The sequence below is a fragment of the Odocoileus virginianus genome, chromosome 32, assembly GCF_023699985.2.
Source record: "Odocoileus virginianus isolate 20LAN1187 ecotype Illinois chromosome 32, Ovbor_1.2, whole genome shotgun sequence".
NCBI classification, from domain to species: domain Eukaryota; kingdom Metazoa; phylum Chordata; class Mammalia; order Artiodactyla; family Cervidae; genus Odocoileus; species Odocoileus virginianus.
The window spans coordinates 30,908,114-30,934,263 of NC_069705.1; the positions used below are offsets into that span (position 1 = coordinate 30,908,114).

General features: G+C 36.5%; 1 protein-coding gene across 4 annotated transcripts in view; it reads right to left on the bottom strand.

The window, feature by feature from the left end:
* The window catches only part of TENM3 (teneurin transmembrane protein 3), a 991,614-nt gene that overhangs the window by 952,716 nt on the left and 12,748 nt on the right, over window positions 1-26,150 (bottom strand). For all 4 annotated transcript variants that reach the window (XM_070460107.1, XM_070460106.1, XM_070460105.1 and 1 more), the window contains exon 2: window positions 15,761-15,923. The gene's annotated coding sequence lies outside the window, so the exon portion shown is untranslated. The remainder of the gene's footprint in view (window positions 1-15,760; window positions 15,924-26,150) is intronic.

Consider the following 26,150-nt stretch of genomic DNA (forward strand, 5'->3'; position numbering starts at 1 on the left):
ACACTACTAGCATCAGAGTCATCCATCAGACCTGGATTGACCACGTGCTTTCAGATTCAGTAGGCTATCCTCACAACAGTCCGCAGGGGACCAGTGGGGCAGGGGAGAACCTCACAAAGGTTAGGGTGACAGAGTTTTGGGTGTTGATGTCACTGGGCCACAGATGCTGGAGTATCTCTTTTGGGATACACGTTTGGGTTAAAAGTTGTTGGATTTTGGCCACATACACTGATAATGATTGTAAATATTTGGTCTGATTTCTGAATGGCCACTTCAACTTTTTATGTTTATATTCAAGCCATCTGGCATTGTCTATGTTCTCAATTTTTTTTTTTTAAATTGGTTGACTCAGACTTCTTACTATTCAACAACATGATTGATGACCAGAACAATCTGAGTTCCTTTCCTAGAATCATATTATACTGGGAAAATCACTTCATTTATATTTTATTGACATTTTTACAGAACATGATAAAAAAGGAAAGAATCTTCATGAAACTAATATTTTCAAAAACATTAGAAAGGTCACAATAAAACAAACTAATGAGCTGAATGCAAATAACTGCAAAGAACTAGGCATAAGATTAGGATGAACTGTTTTTTTCTCCCTTTTAATTAGCATCAGAATAAAAAGCAAGGAACATAACCTGGTGTCTGGGATGTGGGGAAATGCCAAGGACATCATCACCCTAATTTACTGGCACCTGAACAATAGAATTTTCCAAACAACTGTCAGTGAGCTGCACCTGGAATCTGAGGCAGGAGAAACCAGGAAGCACACACTGGCAACCATAATACACTGACGTTTCCCCTGAGATTGCACTTGCTAAAATCTAATAAAATACACAACCTCAACAGTCCCTTTGGAAAAGTAACAAACATCAAGAGTACAGTAATCCTGTGGGCCATATACATGAACAAGTCAGTTTTCTGGGATTGCAGGTAAAATTAATGAAAAGTCTTAGCTAATAATGGGAGAAACGTGTCAGCCCTGGATTGCTATGGGACAAGTAGAAATTCTTTACAATTATCCAATTATGAAATACAATCTTGACTGTAATCATGTTTGCCTGCCATCCATGGTCCTGAAGAATCTGGTCCTGCTTACCTTTCCATCTTTTACTTTAATTTAACCATCTCTCAATCACAAGCCTCATGGTCTACCCAGATTGGAGACTGGCTTAGTAATTATTAAACTCATTTGATAAATTCCCATGGTGATTCCTTTGTTAACCACTTCCTTTCGGAATGTCCTTCCTTTCTTTACTACTTTAAATATTATTCATCATCTTTTTTTTTTTATTCATCATCTTTTGACAGTAGATTTCACAATCTTTCTTATCCATGAAATGTTCTTTCCTTTCTCTACCCAAATACGTTCTCTCCTTACTGAAGCTTGTTATTTGTACTTTTCTTACAAAATTGGCTTACTTTGCATAAATCTTCTCTCTAGTGTATTATAAGCAAATTGAGAGCAAGACTACAATTTTTCCATGTGTGTGCACGCTTATCTCAATACACATATATGCAAATTACTGAATCTACAGAATACACTACTTGCAAATGGTAGGCATTCAATAAAACAATAAAATGCTATCCCTTGTATTTTGTTAAAGTTAGCACAGAAAATTCAAGTTTGCTCTTGTCAAATATACTACTCGGATTGTTGGTCATTGGATTGAAGATTTGTGATCAGTAAACTGATTTACGGTTTTAAGGATAGCTTCAACATCTGCCACCATAACTACGTCTATAAAAGTGTTTTACAAGGAATATACTTGTCAGTTTTATACGGCTGCTTCCTTTTCTCACATCGTTTCACTACATAAATGAATCAAGCCTCATTAAACCCCCAAATTCCATTAGCTGAAGAGCATTCCTGGGTGTTGCCTGCTGGCCAAGAAGCCCCAGGCCATTATTTTGATGAACATATATGTAACACAAGCCCCAGCAAGACAGTAGATGCTGGAGTGGCAACTGCTACACCCAAAACAGATGTCCTTTTCATTATAGGGGACTGGAATGCAAAAGTAGGAAGTCAAGAGATACCTGGAGTAACAGGCAAATTTGACCTTGGAGTACAGAATGAAGCAGGGTAAAGGTTAATAGAGTTTTGCCAAGAGAATGCACTGGTCATAGCAAACACCCTCTTCCAAAAAACACAAGGGAAGATCTACACATGGAAACCACCAGATGGTCAATACTGAAATCAGACTGATTATATTCCTTGCAGTCAAAGATAGACAAGCTCTATATAGTCAGCAAAAACAAGACCGGGAGCTGACTATGGCTCAGATCATGAACTCCTTAATGTCAAATGCAGACTTAAATTGAACAAAGTAGGGAAAACCACTAGACCATTCAGGTATGACCTAAATCAAATCCCTTACAGTGGATACAGTGGAAGTGAGAAATAGATTCAATGGATTATATCTGATAGACAGTGCCTGAAGAACTATGGATAGAGGTTTGTAATACTGTACAGGAGGCAGGGATCAAGACCATCCCCAAGAAAAGGCAATGCAAAAAGGCAAAATGGTTGTCTGATGAGCCCTTAAAAATAGCTGTGAAAAGAAGAGAAGCAAAAGGCAAAGGAGAAAAGGAAAGATATACCCATTTGAATGCAGAGTTCCAAAGAATAGCAAGGAGAAATAAGAAAGCCTTCCCCAGTGATCGATGCAAAGAAATCGAGGAAAACAATAGAATGGGAAAGACTAGAGATCACTTCAAGAAAATTAGAGATACCTAGGCAATATTTCATGCAAAGATGGGCATGATAAAGGACAGAAATGGTATGGACCTAACAAAAGCAGAAGACATTAAGAAGAGGTGGCAAGAATACACAGAAGAACTGTACAAAAAAGAGCTTCAGGACTCAGATAATCACAAAGGTGTGATCACTCACCTAGAGCCAGACATCCTAGAATGAAAAGTCAAGTGGGGCTTAGGAAACATCACTATGAACAAAGCTAGTGGAGGTGATGGAATTCCAGTTGACCTATTTCAAATGCTGAAAGATGATGCTGTGAAAGTGCTGCACTCAATATGCCAGCAAATGTGGAAAATTCAGCAGTGGCCACAGGACTGGAAAATGTCAGTTTTCATTCCAATGCCAAGGAAAGGCAATGCCAAAGAATGCTCAAACTACTGCACAATTGCACTCATTTCACATGCTAGAAAAGTAATGCTCAAAACTCTCTCAGCCAGGCTTCAACATGAACCATGAATTTCCAGATGTTCAAGCTGGATTTAGAAAAGGCAGAGGAGCCAGAGATCAAATTGCCAACACCTGATGGATCATTGAAAAAGAAAGAGAATTCCAGAAAAACATCTACTTCTGCTTTATTGACTATGCCAAAGCCTTTGACTGTGTGGATCACAATAAACTCTGGAAAATTCTGAAAGAGATGGGAATACCAGACCACCTGACATGCCTCCTGAGAAATTGGTATGCAGGTCAGGAAGCAACAGTTAGAATTGAACATGAACAACAGACTGGTTTCAAATCGGGAAAGGAGTATGTCAAGGCTGTATATTATCACCCTGCTTATTTAACTTATATGCAGAGTACATCACGAGAAACGCTGGGCTGGAAGAAGCACAAGCTGGAATCAAGATTGCTGGGAGAAATATCAACAACCTTAGATATGCAGATGACACCCCCATTATGTCAGAAAGCGAAGAAGAACTAAAGAGTTTCTTGATGAAAATGAAAGAGGAGAGTGAAAATGTTGGCTTAAAACTCAACATTCAGAAAACTAAGATCATGGCATCTGGTCCCATCACTTCATGGCAAATAGATGGGGAAGCAATGGAAACAGTGACAGACTTTATTTCTGGGGGCTCTAAAATCACTGCAGATGGTAACTGCAGCTATGAAATTAAAAGATGCTTGCTCCTTGGAAGAAAAGTTATAATCAACCTAGACAGCATATTAAAAAACAGAGACATTACTTTGCCAACACAGAGCTGTCTAGACAAGGCTATTGTTTTTCTAGTAGTCATGTATGGATGTGAGAGTTGGACTATAAAGAAAGCTGAGTGCCAAAGAATTGATGCTTTTGAACTGTGGTGTTGGAGAAGACTCTTGAGAGTCCCTTGGACTGCAAAGAGATCCAGCCAGTCCATCCTGAAGGAAATCAGTCCTGAGTATTCATTGGAAGGACTGACGCTGAAGCTGAAACTCCAATACTTTCGCCCCCTTATATGAAGAACTGACTCACTGGAAAAGACCCTGATGCTGGGAAAGACTGACGGCTGGAGAAGAGGATGACAGAGGATGAAATGGTTGGATGGCATCACCGACTCAATGGACATGAGTTTGAGTAAACTCTGGGAGTTGGCGATGGACAGGGAGGCCTGTTTTGCTGCAGTCCATGGGGTCACAGAGTCTGACAGGATTACTGATCTGGACGAACTGATAGGTAACACCGCGCCCCCTTGGTACCTTGTGATGGCATGACAGGCACGTGTATTCCTAAATCTCTCCACCCTCTGCCTGTTCAAGGTCAAAAACAAAACTCCATGAAGATAATAACTAGTGTCTAAAATGTTTCTTTCTGGGACACAATTGTGGAATATGCTACTTATAGAATGACCCACAGTATCATTTCAACAGAGTCTGTTTGCTGCCGATTGCCAAGGAAGTCAGCCTGAGTCATCTACAAGTGTTTTGCAGGTAAGAAAAGTGGCTTCCACCCAAGCCCCAATCTGTACAAATACTTTTGTATATGAACTCAGGATAAATCCATCTTTTTTCTCATTTTTGTAAAACAACTGTGGTATTATCCAAAAATGGCTGACTGTTAACTAGACAACTAGCCAGATCTATAACTCTCCATGCGGGCTCTGTCTGTTGCCTCTCCATCTGTCTAGCCTGCTGCCTGCCTGTTTTGAATGATGAAGAGTCGGGAGGGGGATCCAAGAGAGAAGGAGTCAATAGCAGAGGTTGCCTCTGCTCTCACTTTCATGGAGGAGATATTATTCTCTTTTATGCTTTGACAGTGGCCTCTTATATAGGATTCCAATCACTCCTCATTTTTTTAAATAAATTTATTCATTTTAATTGGAGGATATTACTTTACAATATTGTAGTGGTTTTGCCATACATTGCCATGAATCAGCCACGGGTGTACATGTACATGTGTTCCCCATCCTGAACCCCCCTCCCACCTCCCTCCCCATCCCATCCCTCTGGGTCATCCCAGTGCACCAGCCCTGAGCACCCTGTCTCATGCATTGAACCTGGACTGGCGATCCATTTCACATATGCTAATATACATGTTTCAATGCCATTCTCCCAAATCATCCCACCCTCGCCCTCTCCCACAGAGTCCAAAAGGCTGTTCTATATGTCTGTGTCTCTTTTGCTGTCTCGCATATACACTCTTCACTTTCAAAGGATCCCTGTGTGAAGAACACCCAACCTAGAGTTTGCAGAGGGCCAGGTGCATGTGCTTACCTTCAGGTGTCCCAATGCTAGCTGTACACAGATATATTTTAGTTCTTTTCTGTCCTTTGTGTCTTATTTTCTTACACTTCAAAACTTGGGGATTCTTATTTCCTTTCAACAGATAGTGTAACATTATTAAGCAGAAAAATGCACTTACAGATGAATTGGATCACATACTTCCGCATCAGATGTTAGCTTTCGGCTCTGAACTCTCAATCTCGATCATGTGAGCGGCAGCAGGTAAAGGTTTTAAACTCTTTCCAGCAGATGGAATGAGTCTTGACAGTTATTAAATTACCACTGAGCTATTTTTAGTTTCTTATTTTTTTAGTATTCTTTTTTTTAACTTGGTTATATATTGCATGTGATGATTTTTTAAAGATGTGATTTTTTTTTCTACTTTGGAAGCAAAAACAGAAATTTCTAGCAACTGTTGACTTTATTTTTTCATAATTTTACTCTCTGTTCTAGGCTGAATATACAGCAGGGGTTTGAGAAGATAAAACTGGGGTGTGTTGCTCATAATTCTCACTCCAAAAAAACTGAATGATGTCATTGTAGTGTGAGATAATAAGTATTATTTTCTGTACTTTGGTCTTGATTGGTACCTACATTCCACTTTAAACCCAAATGTAGTAACAAGGAATTCAACAACTTGTATAATGAATGACCTTGTCAGAAATGAGGACTTGTGTCTTCTGAGCTGCTACAATGGAGTGAATTATGGTTGGGTACAGCCTGAGATTGGGAATATCCAAACCAGCTGCCTAAATAGGAAAGAAATTAGGAATATGTGTCCAGGCTGCTGCTTTTAAGCCAAAGACTTTAAAAACAGCAACTTTGGTGAAACAAATTGAAACAAAAAGCAGGAAAATCATGTTTGGAATGATACAGGAGTCAAGTTGATGGATTACAAAAAACACACAGACACACCTAAACAGATACACTAACACTTGAACATGAATGTTATGGTGCTGACTTTGGGTCTTCTTTTCTATCTGACCTTTATTCACAGGTCAGCATTTTTGTATTTTTTTTTATCCCAAATGATCATGACAGTAGTACTGAATCAAAGCTCTCAACCCCATTGCAGCACACAGTGTGTGACTCTAATTAATTTAATGGAACGAAACCACACTTGGGTGAAGGAAAAAGTAGGATCGTGCTTCATCGCTATGATCATAGGGTCCTGTCTGTAGACTCGACTGTCAGCCTTTGGTGTGATGAGGTTGGTGCTCATGGTTGTTACTTAGCCAGAGCTTATTTCTGCTGCTTTGCTTTAGAATATGTGTAACTGATTCTGGAGCAGAATGGAAGTTCATAACAATATATAAGGAGAGAGTTCTAAGAATGGAAAATGGAAGAAACTTAATAGTCCTGGATCACAGACTGGGAAAATGTCAGATTTTTTAAGAAGAGCTTTGTGATGACTAAATTCCATATTTAAAAAAATATTCTGACTCTTAAGTTCTGCAGAAAACACTATGATTCACTGAAAATAACTTTTTTTCAAATCATGGTCTTGTGTTAGAAGATTGGACCTGCCTCTTAATTACTGAGAATCTCTATAAACCTGTATTTCTTAATCCAGAAATTAGCACCAATCCTGCAGAGTTATTGTTAATATTGATATAATTATGTTGAATACTTAGTATCAATCTTTCCACAAAATTCATGCTAATAATTTATCCTAATAAACATAAGCCTATAAAAAGCGATTTTTATCTCTCTATTGAGTGATATGACCAATTAACACTTAGGCATGGTTGGGCTTCCCAGGTGACATTAGTGGTAAGGAACCTGCCTGTGAATGTTGGAGACATAAGAGATGCTGATTCAACCCCTGGATCAGGATGATCCCTTGAAAGAGAAAATGGCAACCCACTCCAGTATTCTTGCCTGGAGAATCGCAGGACAGAGGAGCCTGCTGGACAGGCCACAGGGTTGCAAAGAGTCAGTCACAACTGAAGTGACTTAGCATGTGTGCACACAGACCCAACCAACAACCAACCTGTGAAATGATTTCTTTTACAACTTATTACATTCTAAAATATCTTAAAGTAATTATGTCTCTGTAGAAGTTAATAGGACCTAAATCAAGGACACACGTATAAAAATTAAAACAAAATAACTGGTAATGCTTTTCTAAAAATGCACGGATGTTTTTTTATTTAGCTTTGTTACATACTGACCTTGTTCCAAGCTTAACAGCATAATTTTATATCATGGTTTTCTAAGGATAATTCTACAAGTTTCTGTTAAACTCTCTAAAAAGTACCTGTTATGTGGGTTGTCCAAAACTGACACAATAAATCATGGAGAGGTCAAAGAGAGTTATAGTCTCTGAGAATTTTGGAGTAAAATCCTACTGAATTATAAGCCCGGAAAAGGATCTACTGGGAGCCACTGAGTAGAAATGTCAACCATGCCTAATTCAGTGAAACAGAAACAAGTAAAAAGTGCTAAAATGGTTGTATTTAGTTGTTGTGGTAGATCTACAGATCTAATACAAGTTATAGAATGGGTAAATCCATTAAGTATTAAAAATAAATTTTCTTTGGTTTTCCCTACCTTTTTCATCATTTAAGACACATATTAGCCACCAAATAAGACATGATTCATTCTGGCATAAAGAACTCATCATTCTCCCTTTTCTCTGAGTTCTTCTAATCTCTGACCGTGACATTTGTGTGTTTGCAAATGACCTTTCAGAAGCTAAGGACTGTCATAATAACATCTAGCTCAAGTTTCAGGGCTGGAAACTTTCTCATATGCATAAAACCATTTTTTTAAAAAAAATCTCATTTCTTCCCTGTTTTCTGTTATGAATGAGAGCAAATCTACAGCCTAAATCTATCACTTCAGCAAAGAGACCAACTAATGGATTGATACCTGATAACTGGGTTCTGTGTCACTGACTTGCTGCTGCTAAGTCGATTCAGTCTTGTCTGACCCTGTGTGGCCCCATAGACGGCAGCCCACCGGGCTCCCCCATTCCTGGGATTCTCCAGGCACAAACACTGGAGTGGGTTGCCATTTTCTTCTCCAAATGCATGAAAGGGAAAAGGGAAAGGGAAGTCGCTCAGTCGTGCCTGGCTCTTCATGACCTCATGGACTACAGCCTAACAGGCTCCTCCGTCCATGGGATTTTCCAGGCAAGAGTACTGGAGTGGGTTGCCATTGCCTTCTCCGCACTGACTTGGGAGAGGTTTAATTTTAATAAGGGAATATTCAAGACTAAAACACTAATCCAGAATTGTAAATAATTAATGGTCCTATCATAAGACATTGAGACTTATTTTGGGCAGGTGGGTGTTTCTATAAATCCTTTAAATATATTTTATACTTGATCTGTTGTATTAAGTTCTCTTTGGTTCCCCCACTTCTAGAAAGAGGTCAACTTTGGTGACAAAATGTATTACTTTAAAGGAGACCCTGAGACAAAATTAATGGTCCAAGGGTGTAATATATAACTTTTATCTTGTGATATTCACAAAAGAAGTCAAACTTGTTACTACATCGCTATCTTAAAAGTATACAATCTTGGCAATGAAAGCACAAAACTATAATAACTTTAAAAAAAAATCATCTTTTGAAACACTGCTAGTCAGAGTGCTCTGCAGATGAAAAGCAAGTAGACTTTCTCTTTATTACAATCACATACTCACCCTCAAACATTTTTCTTTTGAATGGGCAAAAATGAGTTTTCCTTTTTTTTTTTTTAAAGCAGTATTTCAAACAATGTGTTTTCTTGTGATAAGAGATCTGTTTTAATGTCTTTACAAAAGAGGACTTTCAAAATGGTATGTTATGGGGGGAAAGTTTTAGGATTACAAATCCCACTGATTTGAAAAGGACCCAAAATTCTGTAAAATTGTTCCACTCTTTGCCAAGTTCTTTCAAGAAGATACATGTTTTTCTGGAGGGTTTCTGTTAAGTTATTTGTTAGTTAGCATTGCTTTGTGAAGGAAAAATAAAGCCTAAAAGGACTCCTCTTAAAATTTCTCAAAATTTAGCTCTGACCACTTTTTCCTAATCATAGGGAGAAAAGTCAATGTATCATCTTCCCAGGAATCTCCTATATAAAAATACTGGTTAGACAGTAATCAACTATGAAGCTAACTTTGCCGTCTTTTCCTGCTATATTTTTACCCCCAAATAAATGCTTTCCTTTAGGCTTTTGATCTTTCAGCATTGTAGTTGAGGTCCTCTAACATAGAATTTAAGAAATATATCCAACCTACATTTCTCGTTTTGCCAAGTCATTTGAAAAATATTTTAGAATATATTCTACAATCTTCTAGGTTTAAATTACTGTGTAATAATTTATGCACGGTGTATGCAGTGACACCTGGCCCTCAGCTTTTTGTCTAACAATACAGTAGACAAGAATTATTACTCCATAATTCACACCCTGTCATGTCTTATTGCTTAATTAAAGCACAACCTTCCTCTACATGACAAGCAATTGGACTGTTAACATTATAGATGATTATCCAACCTAGCATATTTTATTTTTACAACTTACTCATTTTATGAAATGAGGATGCTCACTTTAGGTACACCTACCTCTGAAAATATGAAAAATCTGTTTCTTTACTTACCTTTTGGCTCTTGTACAAATTGCCACTCACAAAAACATAGGCAAAATATCAGATGTTTTGAATTAGCAATTTAAATACTGAAATAGTCCAATATCTATCAAGCAAATTAATGAGTGAATTTGATGGCTTCTGAGTATAGTAGTTTCTTTTCTCTGTTCTATTTTTTTTTTTTTTTTCCTTTTTGGCCACCCCTCACAGCATGAGGAATCTTAGTTCCCTGATCAGGGATCAAACCTGTACCACAGAACCCTAAACATTGGATTGCCAGAGAATTCCCTGTTATTCTATTATTGATCAAGAAAACAAAAGGGATGATGCATATGTGCATGTACTTATAAGAGAAATAATGTGTCGGGCCTATATAAGAAAATGTAAAACTCTACTGAAGACCTCAGAAGAGAGTAAGCAAATGATAAAGCCTAGTAAGCATGTGAATAAAAATATTGTATAGTATAAAGGTATGAATTTTCCTGAAATCTATGAAGCTGACAGTAGCTCAGCAAAAATTTAAAAGTCAACTGGAATTTTTTTAACATGATAAAGTGATAATAAAGCTTTTAGGTTAATGATTAAATATTCACAAATTGCTAGAAGAATCCTCAGGAAGGAGCAATGAACATCACCTGGTGGTATCATATATCATATTGCAATATATATCCCAAGTGCTACTATAATTAAAAGAGCTTGGTACTGGAGAAGATATGATAAGCAAGATCAATGCAAATCTGGAAACAAACATAAATGCATGAACTCATCCACCCTCCTGAGTTTCTTGATATTCCCCTGGCAAAATTCTAACCACTGTTACATCAACACTGCCTACTCTATACAGGTACTTGTACAACTGAATATGGTAAACAAAAACATGCAACCCTCCACACTGGTCTTACGCTAAATTCCTGACCACTAACCTCCTGGCAGCATTCATGCTTCGTGGTTCTTGTGTTATTTTCACACTCTATTCACACTCCAGTCCATCACAATTTTACACACTCTCCTGTATCTTCAGACCTTCACCATACTCAGTGTCAGCTGATGCCCTTGCTTCTACAGCATTAAAATGAAACAGAGCAGCTAGAAGAGATCTTCCACAGCTCTCACCTCATCTTCCCGGTTTTCTGCATTTGCACTTGTTGATGTCAGCTTCTCTCCTGGCTCCTCCCTCCCTGTGTGCATGAAGCCTGATATTCTCACCTATTTATGGAGGACTCCAGCACGTCTTTCTTGCATCATCAATTTCCCCCTATCGACTGAGTCATTCTTAATAACTATAAACTGTTAGTGCTTTTATCTTAAATGAAACAAGACTTTCTTCCTCCTCCTAACTAAATGCATTCATGCTCAGTAGCTCAGATGTGTCCGACTCTTTGTGACCATGTGGACTATAGCTGGCCAGGTTCCTCTGTCCCTGAGATTCTCCAGACAAGAATACTAGAGTGGGTTGCTATTTCCTTCTCCAGGGGATCTTCCTGACCCAGGAACTGAACCTGTGGCTCCTGCACTGGCAAGCAGATTCTGTATCTCTCAGCCATCTGGGAAGAAGCCCCCTTGGACAGTAAAACTTCTAATTATAGCTACCATCTAATTTTTTGTTGTTGTTGTTTCTATTTTACAGCAAGACTCCTTCAAAGATGGTCTCTGTAGACTACTTCCACATTTTATCTTCTCATCCCTCTTGAGCCAACATGAATTAGATTTTATTTCCCCCCCACACCACCAAAGACCTAACATTGCTGAGCCCATCCAATCTTCAGGTTCCTATATATAAGGACAGCATTTTACAAAAGGCTCCCATGTATTTTCCAGGAAACCACCCTTTTCCAGTCTCCCCCCTCTTCAGAATCCCGACTACTTGACGTTGGGGTGCTTATGCTTGTACCCTGGGTCCTCTTTTTTTCTCTCTACCCACAATTGCTCCTGGGTGATTTCACCCAGTTACATGACTTCAAATATCATTTATATGCTAAGAATTTCTATCTTGAAGCAAGACCTAAACTACATGTGTTATGCTAGGTAGCTGACATTTCCAACTGGACATCTAAGAGATATATACAATTTGATGGGTCCAAAACAGAACCTTACCAACTTCCCCAATCTTAATAAATTGCAAGTCCATCCTTCTGGTTTGGAGTCATCTATGGCTGACTCTTGTTGACACCACATCACAGATCCTATCCATCTCAGACCTCAGGAAAATTCTGTCAAGTGCCACCTTCAGAATACAGATGGAAAGTAAAACCACACGTTGCCACTGCGTCCTCCACCACCCTGTCCAAACTGCCATCATCTCTCATCTGGATTACTATAGTTCTCTCATAACTACTGTCCCTGCTTCTGCCCTTTCTTTTATTGAGTCTTTTCAACAGAGCAACCAGGGATATCCTTTCAAAACATACGTCAGGATCACGTTATTTCTCTGCTCAAAATCATCCAATATTCCACTTCCAGAAAAACAAAATCACTTAAAAGCTTCCCATGTTACATGGATTAAAAGCTAAAATCTATTAGTGATCTCCAACTCCGTGATTCTCTGGTGCTCTTCCACTCTAGCCCACACTCCTGCCCACTCCAGCTCTTTCAGTTCCTTTGTGCTACTTTACTCCGCCAGGTAAATCTTTTACCAGGGCCTTTGCATGTGCTATTCTTTCTACTTGGAGCTTTATCCAAGCTACTCACATGGCTCCTTCAAGTCTTTACTTAAATATCACTTTCTCAATAACACCTTCAAATAATCCTTCCTGGTATTTTTTCATAGTATTTACTTCCCTTTCTCTCTCCTCTCTCTCTCTCACTCACAAACAGTCACTTACATTTTTATTCTGTTTTTTATCATCTGTTTCTCCCCACAAGAATATAAACCCCATGAGAGCTAGAATTTTTTAAAAATCTGTTTCACTTACTGTTAGAACCCTAGCACCAAAAACAGTGCTCGATATATAAGCAACACTGAATAACTGTTTGAGTGACTGCATAAATGATAGGTAGATATTTAAATGAATATGAATGCCTATAGAAGAAAAATTATAACTAGTAATTATTTCAGAGAGTACTTTTTTAAATGTCTTTTTTCCTAACCATGTACATTGTTAGTTTTTGTTATTTAAAATTACAACAAAATGATATTAGCATGAATATTACAGGATGTTATATGGCATCTCTTTTTTTTCAATATGTTCCTGTTTTATAAAAAAAAAAAAAGGTAAGAAATGTTATCAACAAATCTTTAAGATCGGTCATTAAAATTGTTCCTAGAGTTATAAGCAAGAAGTTAACCCAGATATCAAACAGTAGGAGAATAATGCACAGTTAAGTGAACAATCCCGCATCTAAAGAGTTATATAAACTCTAAATGAAGAAATAGTATAGGAAGTCTATTAAGTGACTGAAGCAATAACTGTATGATAAGTGGTCTGTTTCAAAGACTGGAGAAGAGTTTTCTGAGGTTCTTTGTACATTTCAATGGTAGAGGATGACCAGCATGTCTTTTGCTATGTTCATTCATGTATTGGTTAATAACAGGATGATTGTGATGAAATGTAGTAATTGGAAACTTGAAACTGATGGTCCATGTTCAGAAACAGAATAGAATAAGAGCTGATTTTATTAGCTGCAGTGATGGGCTATTATATTAATGGTTCCATTCCAGGCAAGGTGGCCCTGGACATCTCAGTGCTGACTATGCTCCCTCTCATAATGATTTATGATTTTCTGTCAGGCATCAGCACTTTGATTACCCAACACAGATGAAGACAAAAGCTGATACTAATTCAGGGACCTCTGCACAACTTAAATCCAAAGGCAGGGTCCATGTAGTGCAATGAAAGGATGTTCAGTTGTCAGTTAACTGCATTAAAAAAGTATGTGAATTTGAGGAGAATTTTCTGCCAACTGATGAGCATACTGGTTACTTTTTCTAGTAATAAATATTTCTACAGACATAAGACTAATGAAGCACATAGTAATACCACCTTTCCATATTTATTAAAGATATAAATTCTCAAGAGAGATGAAGAGATTTAGGTCATTCCACGCATAATTTCACACAAAGCCACTTCAAGTACCAAACCGTGCTCAGTACATAACAGGTAATGAAGGAATGTGGTCTGATCACATAACAACAGAAAATCAAAATAAACACTTAGGATATCTGAAGGCATGCTTCCTGATCCTTCCACCTACATAATTTTTTGTCAAATAGAAAATGCTTTCTTTCGTAGATTTCCATGGCCTTGATACATTGTATTCTGGTCCTGCTAGCCATCCAATCATAAAAGGATCTAAGTAAAGAAGTTGTTCCATTTTTATTCCATTTCAGTCCTAGCGAGATAGCCTTGATGTTAAAAGCATTTTATATTTTTTTTACAAGATTATCAGCTCAGGATTTTGTGATCTCTCTCAATTTTTCTCCACTTCAGGTTTTCTCGCAGGTAATAATAAAGCCATTTTGATAGAAATGTAGCCATCTTATGATTTTCTTTTTAAGTGGGGTGCCACATTTTTCACAATTTGAAACAGTAGGCACAGCAAAAGTGCGCTGGAGTGGTAAGAGAGAAAGTGTAGGACAACATGTTCGCCCAGAGTTTCAGGAATCCAAAGTCTTAAAAATATTTTTGATTTTTGCTGCTAGGACAGAGTAGTTCCCCAAATCCTACTGAACCTAGCCCTGTTTCTTTCTACCATTTTCGTCTCTACTTTGGCCAGTACTGAGTTTTTGGACTGTTTGGGTTCAGTATTTTACTCACTGTTTCTAAAACTTAACTGCAGTGCTCCTATCATTTGGGTTTTTTTTCCCTTTTGTTCTATTTCCTTTTCCACCTCTATTCATTTTGATGTAACACCGTTAAGCTTAATCATTTCTTAGTCTAATTTTCTTTGTGGTCTCCATTCCTTTACTTTTGCCTTGTAAAATTTTACATAGTAAAACTCAAATCCTATTTGTATCTTATCTGAATAATACATATATTTTAGTGATACATTGTAAATAATTTAATATCCTGTATTATTCATATTTACTCAACAATAGTTGAAAGTATGTTTTTTCCCCATAATTTTTAAGACAGTAAAAAACCTGTTAATAAAACTATCAGATATAATTGAAGACATCTAATATGGTACAACTGCCTTCAATTTTAGCAAATAGCCGTGTCCCTGAATTTTATTTTAGAACATTAAACTATTTAGATTATACTGAATAGTTTATTAGAGTCTGTGAAAGTTAGAGGTTCAGAACACTTCTAACTTTCTTTCTGAGTGAAATAAGCATAAAATAAATATTTCAGTATGGGTCTTTGGTGAGGCTGGGGGGTTAGGTGTGTTTTCAATTAGGCATATTTCTGAAAATCAAACTCAAGGACTACAATTGGATTTGATTTCAAACAATCCCTCCATAGCATATGTGTCCGTTGCTATGCAACACAATTTAATATCAACAAATGATGCCAAATGATTTTTGCATACTATAATGGGCTTGTAAGTTTTGCTGCTTGAAAATTGCGAAGAGAAGGTGGTTGTTGAAATTTCAGGGGCTATGTTAAAATGCTGATTTTTATAATTAAAAAACTTCAACACAAAACCTACATCTTAAAGCTGAAGAAAAGATCTGCCTTCTGCAATAGTAAATGTGCAACAGTCTGGAAAGTTTCTCTTTCATCCTTTGGGAAAGTGAAGAACATATTTCAATAACTTTCTTTGCTGGTCTACTCACCTAGCTTCTCTGATGAGTTGGCTGTAGGAAGTCTGGGTAGAGGCAGGGCTCAATTACTGTAATTTATGTATCCTTGGACGTCAATCATTCCTGTTGAGAGGTGGGACTCGTAAGCTCTCAGTGCATTAATTAAGAGCTTATCTCAGCAGAGCCATCTTTCTACCTAAGGACCAAAAAGAAAGTTTTAATTAGATTTTTAAAAGCAAGTATGTCATCGATGAAAGCAAGTATAGTTCTTTAGTTAGTCTGTGAGGCCACAACTGGAAGAGAATATTGCAAACAATACAAAGGACACTGTTTTCAATCATCTTTGATGTTATAAGTAAATAGGGAGTGCCAGTCTCCAGCATTGGTTTCAGCCCTTGGACAGTCACCTCATGGAAATAACTGAAGTTTTGACTATGTTGTTTCATTGCCAACATAATTATTGGACCCTTGTCTAATTATTGATGCAGAGCTGATGCTGATCAAGTGCAATTACAGCGTTGAGGACAGACCCTATTATTCTCTGATGGCTGACTTTTTGTTCCAGGCTAGTTTCTGACTGAATATGCAATGGGTAATGCAATGCAAGCTCAGCAAAAGGGAGTGGGGGAACTTGCAAAACACATCAATTTCATTGGTTCAGTGATGGAGTGAGTGTGCCATTGCTGGCTAGCCTGAGAGTACCGGGACTCGAGAGAGGTAAGAACTTAGCGAGGCTCGCTGGTGTCAGCTGCTTGAGAGGCAGTTCTCTTGGAATGGCTGGTGTGAGGCCATCAGACACACTTCTCAGGGCTCACTTGGGAAATAACAGATACATTATTGATTAAAATATTTATAAATTAAGGGAGGGAAGCAAATTTTAAAAGCCCGTTCAGATTCTAGAAGGGAAATATATCTACAATAGCTATTAGCTCCTCCCCCTCCATAATTAAAGGTGGGAGGCGTTGGATGCATGGTTAGGAGAACACACACAAATGTGTCTGCCTACATTAAGGGAAAAGCAAATTGTGAAAGCAAAAAAATAAAAGAAAAAATAGTGAACAATAGAAACATTGCAATAAACCAAGAAATAATGAATAAAGGACCAAACCTAAACTTCCTGAAAAATCAGCATCAGAAACAGTAGAGATTGTTTTCGGAAAAGTGATAGACAAGGGAGACGTGTAAACCCAAGCACAGTGAGCACAAAATGAATGATATCGTGAATACAGGGGTGATTCTAACAGGCAGGACGAGTACCATGGACAGATGCTTTAGACAACAAGGAGAGCCAAGCTCAACGGCTCAATATAACAGAACCTGTGCTCCAGTGTTCCTCATTGCTATGATGTTTCATTTTGCTTTTCAAAGGGAAGCTGTTTAGGAAATCCAGCTACTGTACAGGCTGTACATTTACCCCCTAACTAGCATACTTGACACACACTAAATAACAGCCACAAACATGCCAAAAGAAACTATAGCTTTTACAGGTATATGGTTTGTGCAGTATGTTTCTAAATGATAGTGTACGATGAGAACATTACTATGCAGACAATTTGTCAGAAGAATAAAGTTGGAAGATTGTAAGCCATCATTTATGTTAATTTCATAAAGATATTTTATAATCCTTTCCCCCCTCTTTCCTGTCACATATTTTCCCGGCTATTTTGCCTCACTTATTGTGCTGTATAATGTTTATAGCACAATGCATACAGTACTACTCCCCAGATACAAACTGGCAGTAGTGCTGGTTACACCAATCTTGTGTATCTCATAAATTTATGTAATACAGACATCTTGCATTTGAATACACTTTTTGTCCTTCAGTGCATCTTTTTACATGAATTAAAGTCAGGATGGGACTTCCTAGGTTGGCTCAGTGATAAAGAGTCTGCCTGTTAAAGCAGGAGACTCTGGTTCGGTCCCTGGGTTGTGAGGATTCCCTGAAAAAGGAACTGGCATCCCACTCTAGTATTCTTGCCTGGGAAATCCCATGGACGGAAGAGCCTGGCAGATTACAGTCCATGGGGTCATAAAGAGTCAGACGTGATTTAGCAACTGAGCACACATGCATAAGCCAGGGTATATTATAAAATCAAATGACCTCTTGGGCATCCTGCACTTAAGGATATCTAAATGGTGATATTTACACATACAGTTTTCTATGATTGTCTGAGACCCCAGGAATCTCTGTTTTCCAAACAATGTTTAAAATTTCTTTATGATAGACTGAGGGCAGAGCATGGTAAAAAACAAACAAACAAACAAACAAATATTTAGTGCAGTTGTTTTCCAAGGAGGAAAACATTGTGGTGTGTTTTCCCATGGGTTGTCAGCTTTTTTTTTTTTTTTCCCCCCCGAAGAAGTTTGAGGATCTGAAGCCTGTCAAAGGCTACTGTTAAACATTTCCTGTCAATTCCTTTTGGCCATGTTTTTAAATTAAGAACATGAAAGAAGGGATAGCTTTCAAACCAGGCAGTAAACTTGGGGGCTGTTAGCCAAAGGTATGACTTTTTTTTTTTTTTTTCCACTGCTTAATTCGTAGAGAACCCAGTTTTAGGATTCAGGGGTAAAAGTAAGTCTTTTCCTGAGTGAACGTTTCTTTGTTATTTTTATATAACATCTTCTCAACTTAATAGGACCTTTTGAATTTGCTAAAGCAGAAGGCCAGTTCTAATTACAACTGGAACAATGTATCCATACTAGGCTTTGGGATTTGCTCTGATGTGGGATCCATGGAATCCCAAGGGAGAAATCTTTGTCTGTATCCGGAGAATGGCAACTCGTGGGAGACCAGGGTTCATCTTCTGCCCTGCCCCTACTATAGGAAATACCATCATTTCTAAAAGATTCTCAGTGCATGATGCTACCAAACCCCTGCCTTAACCTACAACTCTCATCCCCTCAGAAAATGATTCTCTGGTACCAGGTACATGCTTCCATTCTTCTCCCTTTCAGCAGCCATGATAACGGCTGCGGGGTAAGAAAGTCCATGACCTTGTTCCTTCTCCTAAGGTTTTGGTGAGCCTCCCCTAGTTCCTGGCAACCTGGCAGGGGTCACCGATGTGTGTCAATTGATGAACTGGGGGCTGAAAAAAAAGGGAGTATTGGTAGTGACATCATGAAATCTCGATCTGTTTTAAGTTTTCATTTATTCACTATTTAAGGGTAGCATAGTTGGGGTTGTTAGTATTGTTTTTTAAATGGTATTTAAGTGTCTATACTCACATGAAGATATGTGGCTGAGGAAACAAAGACTTAGAATGCATTTACTCAGAGAGAGCAGTTTTTACCAAGTGGACCAGTAAATTCTTTTGAACGTTTAGCTAATTCTTTTCAGTGAAATCAGTCAAACTAGCATATATTAATTCACCACATTTTCTATACTCATGGGACTTGTATCCAAAGGCAAACTATAATGAAGCTGTAGATAAAATGACCCAGTTCTGTGTTGTCTTATTACTGGTGATTAAGTGTGAAAGAGCAGGATTATTGTCTGACCTCCTCTACTCTTTTTGAGAAACTATATTAGAAGGAATAAAAATTCCTTTTTAAATATCTGTGAAAAAAAAACAGAGACATTAAAATAGATTCAAATACACATGTATCATTAGCATTATAAACTGGAACTTCCAGCAGTCTTGAAATGACAAAAATACCAACTTTGATTCTATTTTTTAACTGAGATTCACCATTGTGAGATGATTAGAGATTTCATATTTCTGTTAATGAGATTTAATACAGAAAACTTTACAGATATTAATTCAATTGAGTAATGCCAAGAAAAGATGAACCAAGTCTAGTATCCTAGAATTTTGGTTTGGGAAATAGGACTGAAAGTATCTGCAAAGTCTACTTAGATTTTTTTTCTAAGACACAGAAAAGAGATTTCTGGGTGGGTTATCAGTCTTTTATCTTTGACATTTTATTATTTAGTTTAACGCTGAAATATTTTATTGTACATGAGCCTAGAGGTGTTCCACTTTATTATGTTCATAAGACAGAATAATAAATAAATGATGATTTAGCCCAGTACTGATGTCAGGATTGTAGTAAATTTCATATTTTTTAAACCTTTTCCCAATTCTGACTGAGGAAAAATGATTAGTTTGTAGCTACTTTCTTGACATCTGAATTGTCCTCAAGTTTTATGGGCATTAGGTTATACTAGTGATGTCAACTATTATCTACTTGTACTTGAATATCTCAGTGACCAAATTTTTTTTCATGTAATTCTTCTTCAAGTTTAACAACAATGGGGGGGGGGGCAATAATGTACTTCATTGCAAACATGTCCTAATGTAATTTCTGAATTAAAGATCAATTCTTCATAATAAAAACTTTGCAGTTAATGAAACTATTCAAACACTTTAGAAGTAATGTTATAGTGGTGGAAACAGGGAAATTCATACTTCTTTATTTGTCTTAAATGTTTTCTCATTTACTCTGCTTTTTGTATTTTCATGTAGAGTCTATGTGTGGACCTATTAGAATATATTATCCAAATCTGTTAATTTCATCTTAATTAATGCAGCGGATTTTCTTTTAAGGAAGATTGAGAGTGGGGAACTTTTCAATATTTAAAAAATATTCAGCATTTCCAAATAATCTTGTAAATGTCATGATATTTGGAAAGCTTCACTTTTATCAGATCATTTCCTTAAAATTCCTATAGAAACTATACACAGGATATTTTAAAGAGTTTTTTTTTTTGTCATTCTATAATCCATTCTACTCTATAAGACTTTTAGCCCTATTCTTATATTGTTAATAACTCAAAGCAAGGAGAAAAATAATACTTTTTTTCGGTGATCTAAAAACTGCTGAGACTCAGGGTCATATTTCACCAGTTATACTTTCATATAAAATATGAATCATTTTGAAAATGGATCTCCTGCTGTTGACAAAACAACATCTGTAATTGAATATAAATGCATACCCATGTCTGTATATTTGCATGGATATGTTTAATGCCAAGTAAATATCTTCCAGTTCTACCAATGTCAGTACTAAGACATGTATGTATATAGTTATGTGGGATGTAAATAAGACGTGATTGGTTCTTTCACATTTGTGTTTATTCAGTACATTTTTATTGAATTCCCAAATAAGTGCCAATGCTGGGGCACTGTGTCCTGGGGAGAGAATAACGAGCGAAACAGATGAGGATGCTGCCTTCGTTAAGCTTTCATATATATATGTGTGTGTATGTGTGTGTATAATGTATTAGGTAACCATTTTTGTATAAAATGTTTATCTAACACTTCAATACACTTATCCATCAGTGTCTACATTTATCTATTTTATGTGCCATACATACTAATACTATTATCAATTCAGTGATTTCTCACTTTTCGAAAACATTTGAAAAAAAAAATACGCTGTTGAAGTCTGATTCACCACATAAGATGATTGAAAAAAGCAATTCTACATTACTTCTAGGCATTCAGTATAAAGGGGAATTTTCAAAGATACGTTTATGACTTAATAATTAAATCTGGGTGAATATGCCTGCTGGGAACTTCTGCAATAATAAAATAGAATGGCAGTTTCCAAGCCGCAAACAAAGAACTTTTTCTTTCAGAGATCTGAGTCACAGCATATTAGTATTTAATAGATTTTGCATTTTTTAAATGCATAATGCCAGAATTTCATGGTAGGGAGTCTTGAATAATTATTCAAGTACAATCCAAAAGGTTCAGAAAAACAGAGAATGGGAAACGAATACTCAACAATATAACTATCTCAGGGACTGTAAGTGGCAGAAACAGTAAGATACGGTTGCTTTGATTTAATTTCTGGAGCCTCTCCTTCCCCACTCATAAGATTCTCAGAGACTTAAGTCTTATCCTGCCTTCTACACACTAGTACAGAGCTGGTAACATCTTGATAATTCCTAGAGAAGCCCACAAGAGCAAATGGCCATCTGGGGATAGTACTGATGTTTAACCCACAGACCTCAAAATGCTCAAGTTTTATCAAAAGCTAAAACAGGAAAGCATGAGTATGCATGAATTAGCCACTTTCCTTGAGACTCTGTGAATTCAGTCATCCTTTTCTTGACAAAATGATACTAGTCAACAGAGATAAGCAACAGCTGGGATGATAAAGATATGGAAATTTTCCAGGTGTTTCAAAGATACAGCCTAAATTGATTATAGAGGTTTTGGAAAATAACTTCATTTTAAGGTCCCATTTTAATATACATAGACTTGAGAACTTGGGGCTTAATTATTCATTTCTATCTATTTTCATTTACCAACATTCATCTATCTTCAAAAGTCAAAGAAAAATAAATCTCCATCTTCACTCTGTGGTAGTAACTGGAAGAAACTGCTGAGACACTGATTTTAATTGCAGAGGTCCAAGGATGAAAACTCAGCTCCCAATTTTCTTCTGCGTTTTCAGGCTGTATAAAATCACAAAACTTCAGAAAACTCTCAGAACGGTTAGGCAGTTGTAATCTGTGTTCATTCTCCTCCTTCATTTCCTTCTCAATAAATAATGGATAAAGCAACAACGGGTCTTTGCTGACTTTTTAATTCCACTAATATACAAAAATTATCTCCTGGAAATAAATTAGTGTCTATACAATTGTCTGCAAATGGTTGGAAAGTAATTTGGTGGTTCTTAAGATGCTCTATGCATTCTGTTTTACTTTTGAGCCAATTAATCACTCCACTCATCTCCTCACTCCACCCCCACCTCATCCGCACCTCAAAAGAAGCTTCTGTCTCACTGAAGCAGAAATTCATTCCACTATTTTTGCCCTTCTTTTCTTGATTTGCTATCCAATTTTCTATTAATTGAAATTGACATATCAACAGTGCAAATGCAAATGTTACATCATTCTCAAATGGAAAGCCCTTTTACTGGAAACACAATTGATAACAGTGTAAATATAACAGATGTACTACTTAGAGCTTACCTGATTTATGAAAAAGTATTCTGGGCACATGAATTTTCAAACTAATGCTGTTTAGCCCTTTAAGAATCATCATGCTTTTATCTTTTTTGTTAAGAATCTTAGGGGAAAATGAAGGCATTCCCACACCTCCAGAAATTAAGAAACTGTCACAGGAAATAAAATAAAAATAACCTGAATTACATGAAGAGAGAGCTGTCTTTAGATGTACGGAAGTGGGTGAGAGGGTCGTTTCATGAAATGGCTTCAGAATTCTCTTCTGTTGCACTTTTCTTGCTGTGCTTCTTGCATTGCTAAGTTTCACAGTCATTTCTTTCCAAGGTCGGTTGGTGGATTTCTCTCTTGCCAAACATCTCAACTGTTTTTTGGGCTTCACTCCTACAAACTACTCAGTCAATTCTCAGTTGTCACTGCTGTTGGGTTTCCATCCTCAGATTATAATTAAAGCAAAGTGGAGGACCCATCAAGGGAAGCCTGATAACTAATTCTGTGCCTAATAAGCAAAATATATGCAGAGAGGTTTGTTTTTTTTTTTTTTTTTTCCTTGAACTCACATTCTTTTTCCTTTCCCATGTAATTTTAGACCCCTTCTGCCTTGAGGTTTTTATGTAAGTTACAGATTGATATATAAATAAAATACAGTCTGGCCATATGCCATTAATCTTACATGCTCCCTGAAGTTATAGAACACACTCTGGTGCCCAGGGAGTTAAAAACATTGGAACAATCATTTTCTGTGTAAAGTTTATTCATAATAATGTTCATTTGTCTCTTTACTTTGTTGATATATAATACAGGAATATTACTTTATTGTATTTTATATACATAGGCTTAGTAAGGAAGATTGAGCAAATAGTTCCTTTTAATCAGCTACCCTTAGAAAATCAAGTCCAATGTTTTAATGGAAAACATTAAATTAGAACATGTTAAATTAAAACCACCCAATATCTTGCATCATGTAGGCATACAATGAATATTTATTGTATTCAACTTCATAAAACATACTCATTTAATAAAAATGCTTACTCCTGCATGAAAAGAAACCTCCATTGATGCTAAAATTTAGCAGGGAACCCTTAAAATAGCATTATTTATCTGTTTCTTAATACAGACCTTTAAACATATTTCTCTGTCCTTTTTTTTTTTTAATTTTCTTTAAATATGTCTCAAAGGGGTTCTTTTTTGCCACTATCACAAAATGGATAAAATCTGAGTAAAGCAGCAGGAAACTCCTAAGTTGTGATTCTGGCATAGATTATTTGTTCAAAAGTAATTTCAATAATCATAATGTACAGAGAATTCATACTTTTATCTGGGTGGTCTACAACTCATAATCCAGGACAAGGCTTTTATAATCTTTATACTCTTCTGAGGCCCATTTTGTATCCTGAAAACTGTGGCTTAGGAACTGTCAATAAATACTATGAGGATCACAGATTTTATCTTGTTAAACACATAAACAGAGTGTGAGTCACATTTTTACTTTGGTGCCTGCATAGCTTCAGTCTTACAACCTAATTTTGGGAGTTGAATTAGCCACATGTACAAGTTATACTAGAAGTCTCTTAAAAATGCCCCATGTGTATTCTAAAGCTTATAAGATTTAGAGCATATTAAAATATAAAGGTATAAAAACTATTCAATAGTCAAATATATAAAAACAAAGCAATAAAAATCTATTGTGGCAGACTCCTTGTTTCCCACCCCCTCAAATTCTTCCAAATCTACTTTCTCTTCTTCCTGGGGACCTGGCAATCTAGCTAAAAATTAATCTTCCAGCCTCTCCTGGAGGGAGTGTGGCCACGTATTTACATTGGGGCTAATGGAACGTGAGTAGTCATCTCCGGAACCCTGGCTTTTCCACTCTTGCCAATTGTGAGAGGTGGACACGGCAGTGACCGCTCAGACTACACGGATGAAAAATAACACCCTCTTGGGCTTGCTTCTTTCTTTCACCTTTCTTCACAGGAAAGACCAGAGGAGGGCGGAATAGCCATCATGACTTTTGCTAAATGTGGAAGCACAGTTCGATTTGCTATTTGTCACTCTCCTTTCATTGTTCAGCCAGTGTCTATAGCTCCTGACTATCTTCTGTGGGCCAGACCAAATGCCATAAATAATATTTTGAATTTTTCAACTAGAAATAATTTATCCTTTTTCTAAATACCTACAAAATTGTATCAGGATAGGGGGGCTCTCCAGGATGCATCATCATTGTATGTATACCTTGTGATCTACTAAAATGTGTGGTTCCTCAGTGAAGGATTTCTGTCTGATTTATTTTATAAAACTCACAGTGTTTTGCATGTACTTAGAGCAACATAAATATATATTGATTGTAACAGTGAATGAGTAAATTCTCATTTATTGAATTATAAAACAGTGATTATTATGCTCAAGGAAATAATATATTACATTATAGTAATATATCTTATTTGTAAAAAATATTTTTTACTAATCTAGAAGCCATACAACCTAATAATAACAGTAATAACAACAATTCTAATCTTTTCCTTTTGCCATTCAATTTAGATACAACTAAATGACATACATATCAGATGGGAATAGTAATTTTCTTTTGAATTGAGCAACAGTTTTTTTCAACTGTTTCTATTGATAAAATTTTTAAAAGGCTAGGACATGACTACTACAAACTTGAGCTACATTATATAGTTAATCATATAAATATCAGACTGATCTGATTTTGGTTGGAAAATCTATAAGCAATTTTAAAAAACACGTCTGACATTTACTCAGTGGCTATCTTATCTTCTAGGTTTTATAAGATCAAACCATGTGTCACCTACCAAATTAAGGCATGGCAGATTTTTTATTGATTCTCAAGTTAAAATTAGGGCTAACTATCAAATCAGTGTTTTTAGTTGATACTTATTAGCAGAGTCCCAGTGTAATTAGCACATGGACATATATGATTTTAAATTTGCTCTTAATACTTTAAAGTTTGGGAACCAGAAAAGGAAGCCTCAAATAGACTTAGAAATGCACTAATAGATTTAATGTTCTCAGTTCTCAAATACTCTTACTTGAACATCATCTATTAAATCTGACTTAATTAATGAAATATGCTAGGTATTTTCTCTCTCTGGTATTCTAAATGCCACTTTCCATCCAGGCTAAAGAAACTCATGGTCTCAATTAGATTATGTGAATTGGACAGCATTATATATTATAAAAACATCAAATATTTTTCCTCAACATTTTTTCTTATACTTGGGAGATTACAATAACATGGACTTGATATTCAGTAGCAATATTTCTTGCCCATGTGAAGTTATGCAAGTTCTTAACTTCTCTGAGCCACAGTTTCTATATCCCTGAAAATTTGCATAATATATACCTTCAGTGTTAGTATAAAGAATAGATGTAAAAATTGCATGTAAAACACCCATTATAGGACCTGGAACAGCAGATATTCATTATATATAAAACTCTGTTACACCTATACAGTGAAAAAGAAAAATGGTATTTTTCTACTCATTT